Raw genomic sequence first — 6,862 nt, 5'->3', positions numbered from 1 at the left:
TACCGGAAAAACAACCACCGGACAAATAAGAATACGACCTAATAAAAACGTTGTAAAATACAAATTATCAACTAAATAAACTTAATTGTCATCATAAGATCATCAATAAAATGATAACCCCTTTCTTTATAATATTATAATCTATGGGTTAAGTCGTTCCATCTCATACATTACCTTTGAAATATTTTTTCCCGGCAAGTAGATAAGGAGAAACAAATAATTATTAGAATAACTAAATTAAAACGTTTATTAATATAAGTTTGTAGTTTAATCTATTATAAATTTTTATTTTTCGTTACCATTACATTATTGATTTTTACTGATAAAAATATAAACATTATGTGTTTGTGTTTTTCTTATCTTACGCTATTATTTTTCTATAGTAAACTGAGTTAATCAACTCCCAACAATTGGTGTAGTTCAGATAGTAAACAATTAAAATACAAGATTTCTTAGATTTCTCTACTTAAGAACATACGGGTTCTTTCCTTATGATAATGACAATAAAATGAATTTCCCGACTCGTTTTCTTCTGGGTATGTTATCAATGCAATCCCTGTCTACCCGAAGAGTGATTGTTCTTTTAAAGCATTTCTTTTTACTTCTTCGTGGGTTCATTTACAATCCGCATATACTGGCAAATATTAATTGTCATGTTCCCACCAATATCACTCGCAGCTCCACGGTCTTCAAGATACCTCGTCGCAGGACAGATGTTATGTTTCATGATGCTGTGTATCGTGCAATTAGCTTATTTGTTGGCACCATAAAGGTTGATTTGTTTTTTATTAATTATATAATGTTTGTAGACGTTTTAAATAGGATAAATTTATAATTGTATATATTATAATATTTCTTTAATATGATATATGCTGTCTTTTCCACTTTCTTGACATCGACACCTCCTACGTAAAGTATTGTAACTTCAAAATCGCAACTTTACAGGAGAGCGGTTTAAAGACACAAAAGCTTGGTGTAAGTCGACCTTTTGAATGTTTTGCACCAAATTTGGGATGTTTATTGTCAATCATAAATAGATTTATTTTGCGTTAAAGGATATCTAATATTTTTTGTGGTTTATCAGAAAATGCAATTACAACACTACACTGCGGAAAAGAATTTGTTCGAAATATTGTATAAAGCACATACAATAGTTTACGGCGGAACCTCTTACATGCATTTAATTGTATGTGATACTTATTATAATTTACGTCGTCATGGTGTTGGTGAAATATATTGTATATGCTAGATACAATTCTTCACTTAGGATTTTTTGCGTATTTAAAATTATAATTCGGTAATAACAATAATTAAAAGTTTTGGTATGGGTCATCAGGTAGGTTGGAAAAAATATTCTCTTTATAAAATTGCTTTTATTGTCATTTCATAAAACATAAAATAAATTTAAGACTTTCATGACGTGATAAAAATTAAACATACAGAAAAAAATAGAGAAGAAACAATTTCAATCAAAAATCCATATCAAGGAAGTATGAAAATATTGAAATAAAATTAAAAGAAAAATTACAATCACTTCAAACCAACGTTCTTACGAATAATTGGTACAATAATTTATCAAATATCAAAGTAAAATCAGACATGGGAATAACAATGGGTGATTAGGTGGAAGGGTGTAAGGCTAGTAAGGTGAAAGACTTCAGGTTAGAATATACGTGAAATTGGAAAAAAAATCATTTTGCAACTATATTTTTAGTTTGGAACTAATTTTCAATTATATGATGCGATAAAAGAAGCATGCAAAATTTTAACATACAACCAAAAATAGATTTTTTACACTGACATATTAATTATTAAGCTGATTTTGTTTTCATCCTATAAAAACACAATTTGCTATAGGTGTTCGTATTCACAAATAATAAAATCAATCTTCCTCAGAAACTGCTGGTGGAATTTCAGTGGTAGGTATTAACAGGTATAAAATAACTGAAAAACTCAAGATAACGCTCAGGAATGATTCCACTATTGCACATATCCAGTAAATCATCTGTCTTAGCTTTTGGAATTGGCAATATTTGTGAATAAAGAACCTTTACCGAAAATGAAGTTTGCTGTGCTGTTGCGTGTGCTAGCTGGTGTTACTTTTCACGGCCATGGTCGAGAAGACAGTGCTGGACAAGTCGCACTGTAATTAATCTTAAACGGATCATTGTGATTTATATTAATTTGTATTAGTCCATATATGATATTTTAATAGAGCTCTGAAATCAAACATATCTACGTGATTGATCTCTACCACATCCTCTGGTTTTCCCTCTTGTTTTGCTCACCCAACTAGACAGTACCCTTCTGGAGGTGCAAACATTTGTTTGTTTTTCGAACATCTTTTAATCAGGGCTTGAACGTAGTCCTCTTCATTTTCCGTATGTCCCCTTTCCAAAAATTTGTGCTTTATGATAACATTGTATTTATGGACCACATACAGTCATGTTAAAGTCATAAACAATGCGATTTCTGTTCTGGCCTATCGAGACATCGATGACAACTCGAGTCCTCATTTGCACCTCGTTTGCCTTCAGCCTCCTGCCATATGTATTATGTAGCCACCTTATATGTGAATTGAAAAACTGTGAAATTGAAAACTGATAATTTACGTTTATAATAAAATATACTCAAATTTCCGTGAAGGGTATTCAAAACTTTTTGGAAGTCAAAATTCACAGATACAATTTTGCCGTGTGATGATTGAACATCATGTTTATCAAATAATTTTAACTGATGAGAAAGGTTTTTGCCATAAACTGGGAGTTATTCCGTGGATGCTACTCGTACTTGTAAGTTTTTGAAAATATGACATTGGTCATACTAGTCTTTTTTAGGGACATAGTGACACAACACAATTTAAAATTTTCATTGTTTATGAATAATTGAGACTGCCTTTCTGTTTGAGCTTTATGTGTGTATGTTATGGGTTTATACCATTCATTATTTATAGTTTAAGCAAAAGGGTAAAATCCAGGTCACCATCTAAGTAAAGTTTTCTTGATCGCTGTCGAACATAACCTGATTCGACCGGTTGGATGGACTTAACATGGTCGGAAAAACTGGTATTCATATCATCAGTTAATACAACATTGTAATTTTTGTGTCGACTTCGTTGATCAGGTGTTAAAACGCCAGTTTTATTATCCACCTTGCCCAAAGCTGTGAATACGAATTGATCACAAATAGAGAATATAGCTAGAAACTTTTTTTGCAGACTTTAACCAGCTCCATGTTATTTTCATTTCGATATTTCGTCAGATGATATTTAATGGTAAAACTTCGCCACAACTGAGTTTCAGTAAAAACTCTGCGTTGCTTTTCATTTATCGCTAATTAAGCAAAATATTACCACTTTTATTTCGATCACCCGTAACCTTAACCATTAAAATTGAGGTTTTTTTTTAAAAAACATGATTATAAAGCATTATAAATCTCATAGTTTATGGTAACAGTACCTCTTGAGGTGATTTTTCACAAAAATAGCTCTATATTTTATAACATATCCAATTACTTTTACAGTTAATCTTTTCGAGAGAATGTAGTCTGTTTGTATCAGCAACGCTGGCACTAGTCTCATCATCGTCACAAATAATGTCTAAAAGTTCTATTATCATATTTTAATCAGCACCTGGAGGCAGTTGTGACTTTGTAAAAAGCAAAACAACTAAATACACATGAATTTATAAAAGTTATCATGCGTATAATATTGTAACTAAAATTGTATGTCGCCGTAGAATATGGTAAGTACTACATACAATTTATTTTACTAAAATAAGCACGACGTAAATTACCATAAGTGATAGATACAATATTTTTTTTCAGTTTTTTCCGACGTAAAATATGGTAAATATTACATACAATAATAGTTACAAGCAAAGAAACGACGTAGACAATGGTAAGTATAACTTACGATACTTTTTGTTGTAGTACGAGAAAAAGATTAAAAATATTAACTTACTTTGAATCCTAAAGTCACAGTTTCCCTGGGTAGAATTTATTTCGTCCATTGTTGTTTTACTATTATTATCCGTTTCTATAATATTATACGCTGTACTATTAATTTTCCCATCTGGCCTAATCACACATTTTTGTGCACGCATAGATTTTCTATCAATTTTTGTATTATTGACACTAAAGTCCTGTAGGGGCGGGCATATTGCGCAATATTTATTGACATTGTCTAGATCTCTTCATTATGGTATTTAATATTTACCAAACCATACAAAAAATACAATATAACCGAAAGTTCACAGTGATAGCGGTGTGTCACCTCCCGTCCGAAGTGAAGTATCGTAATTAGCAGTAACAATACACCCGCGCGGCAAGTTCTCCGTGCGTTTCCCGCGTATAGTGTTGCTAAATACATTACCATACTTTACGTCGGAAAAAATTCAAGAAATTTGAGATACAATAATATGCAATGCTTGAAAATCGCACTTATAATACGAATTTTGAAATTCTGTAAATGGCATCATATGTAATACATACTATGGATATGAAAAATGAAAAAAAGTGAAAAACGCCATTTTGTTAGTTACAATAGTATACGTAGGAGGTGTCGACATATTAGTTGTTATTTGTAATTAAGATATTTTTATATATTTGTATGTATTATGGCGCATTGGCCAAAAGCTGTAATGCCGTAATACTCTTTTTTATAAATAAATAAATAAATAAACAAAAGAGGATTTTTAATATTATATTATACTTATTAAAAAGAATATTTAGAATTAAAATGTATTTAACACGTAAGTCGTCTGTGGTCTTGTATGATGGTTGTGAAAGGTAGCATCTGATAGAAACTCAATGGTCTCAAGTTTTCAGTTTTGAGAATCAGTATCAACACTGAATCTTGGCGATATAATGGTATAACCTCATCACAAATATTTTAGTTCACGAATGGAATATGGTGTACTCCAGTGATTAAGAATGTGATACTCTGTACCTTTATAATACAGCCGCAAGGACTTTGTTTCTCTGTACCATTACTAAAATAATGAAATACATACTACAATCATGAAATGGTAGACGACATGAGGCTGGACTAAAAAAAAGATGAGAATTTGTGTTAATACGTAAATAAGTATAAAGTTGAGTATATAAATCTGTTGAGTATATTATCTCTCGAGGAGCAGAACAAACCTGCCATTGGGAGGCCAAAAACTCTGTTCAACCAAATCGCTTCGGATGTTGATATATTCCATCTACGTGAGGATGAGTATAGGTGGACGTTATTTTATAAATTCCTAAAATAGGGTCTGCTCATTTGGTGTACTTCCTTGTACCTATATACTTAATATTTTTTGTATTTACACATGTATACTGTAGAATAACTTAATACTGATATCTCTCTATTTTGTTATGTACATAATACTGTTTTAATAATATTTCTTTGTTTCAAAATGTCATGTTGTGAACGTCTTGAACTTATAATTTGTAATGTCCACAATATGTAAAATAAATAAATAAATTGAAATTGAAAAAAAGGTAATATATGACAAATGTAAACATCGATAAACAATTGGTTTCAAAATCTTCTGAGATAATGTGCACTGGACGATCATTAACGCTAAGTACTACTGCGATTGAGCCAAGTTGGAATCAGCGCAAGTCCCAAATCGCGGTCCCCACGAGGCTGTCTCATCGCATTTCCGGTTCCTGTCCCACCTTTTACTTCCGGCTGCAGCGACCGTTCTTGCTCATGGCGTAGCCGTTCATTCGTTACAAAACGCTACGCTGTAGCACCGTAGCAGTGCTACGAAACTCTAATTAAACCGTAGCCAACAAATAAGTATACATATTTACCAATTTTTTGAAAGCCTGAATGAAGTTATTTTTTTTTTAAATTTATTTTACTCGTGAACTTTTTAATTTGAAAAGTTTTGTACATTGATCTATCTGTTTCTAAAACAAAATTAGCCTGAAATGCCTACGCTTTCTTTAATTTGAGTATGAAGTATATTTCTACCTTTCAGAAAGATAATATTATATAAGACATATGTAATTTAAATGTTGATAACATTAAGAGAGTTTTACTTTTTACCATAATATGTACAGCTTTTATTTTCCATTTTATAGTGTACCTATAAGTTAAGAAAATGTTAGTTATAGTACCTACTATATATTAATATGATCAGTTATGGCTTTATTAAGGAGGCCTAGGTAGCTTTATAAGTTCAACGAAGTAGGTTGAAATCTGTTTTTTTTTTTTAAATTTCATATCTTTATTTTTTAAAAATAATGAATAGCTTTTATGATTTCTTTCAAAAGTAATATTTTTAATTCTTTTTAAAATTTTGTATAAGTATGTACATAAAAAAGGCTAACTTTTTAAAGTATGAGTAAGAATACTTATCATATCATTAATATTAATAGATCAAAATCATTACGTTGCGCATATTTTTTATATGAATATAATATGTTTTTTAGAGGAATAATTGTTAAACATTTGCATAGACTACTAAATCCCCGGCCTGTATAAGACTCACATTGAAAAGACGACAAATACTTATTGGCAGATAAGAGAATCGATTCACACACACAGTTTGAAAGAAAACCATAATAATACTGTTTTAAAATGTGAGCATGTTATAAAATAGTTTAACATATTGATTGTTTTTCTATTTGTAATACTGACAGTTTCCTATAACTGACTTCCGTTCCTTAACGCCCCGTTGCCCCAGCTACGGTGCGAATAGTTCCCTTAACGGACAACAGATTTGAGCTTACGGGCGCTTTTGTAATAATAAATAAGTGCATGGATTTCGAAGCATTCTACGGGTTGTGCACTACGTACAAACATTCCATCAAACTTTCAAAAAGTGTTTATGTTTGCAATACGAACAAAGAATGACTAAAT

This window comes from Rhyacophila brunnea, unplaced genomic scaffold, assembly GCF_057557595.1.
Source record: "Rhyacophila brunnea isolate RB1 unplaced genomic scaffold, BYU_Rbru_1.0 scaffold_16, whole genome shotgun sequence".
In the NCBI taxonomy this organism is placed as follows: domain Eukaryota; kingdom Metazoa; phylum Arthropoda; class Insecta; order Trichoptera; family Rhyacophilidae; genus Rhyacophila; species Rhyacophila brunnea.
This window is presented reverse-complemented; position numbering follows the sequence as displayed.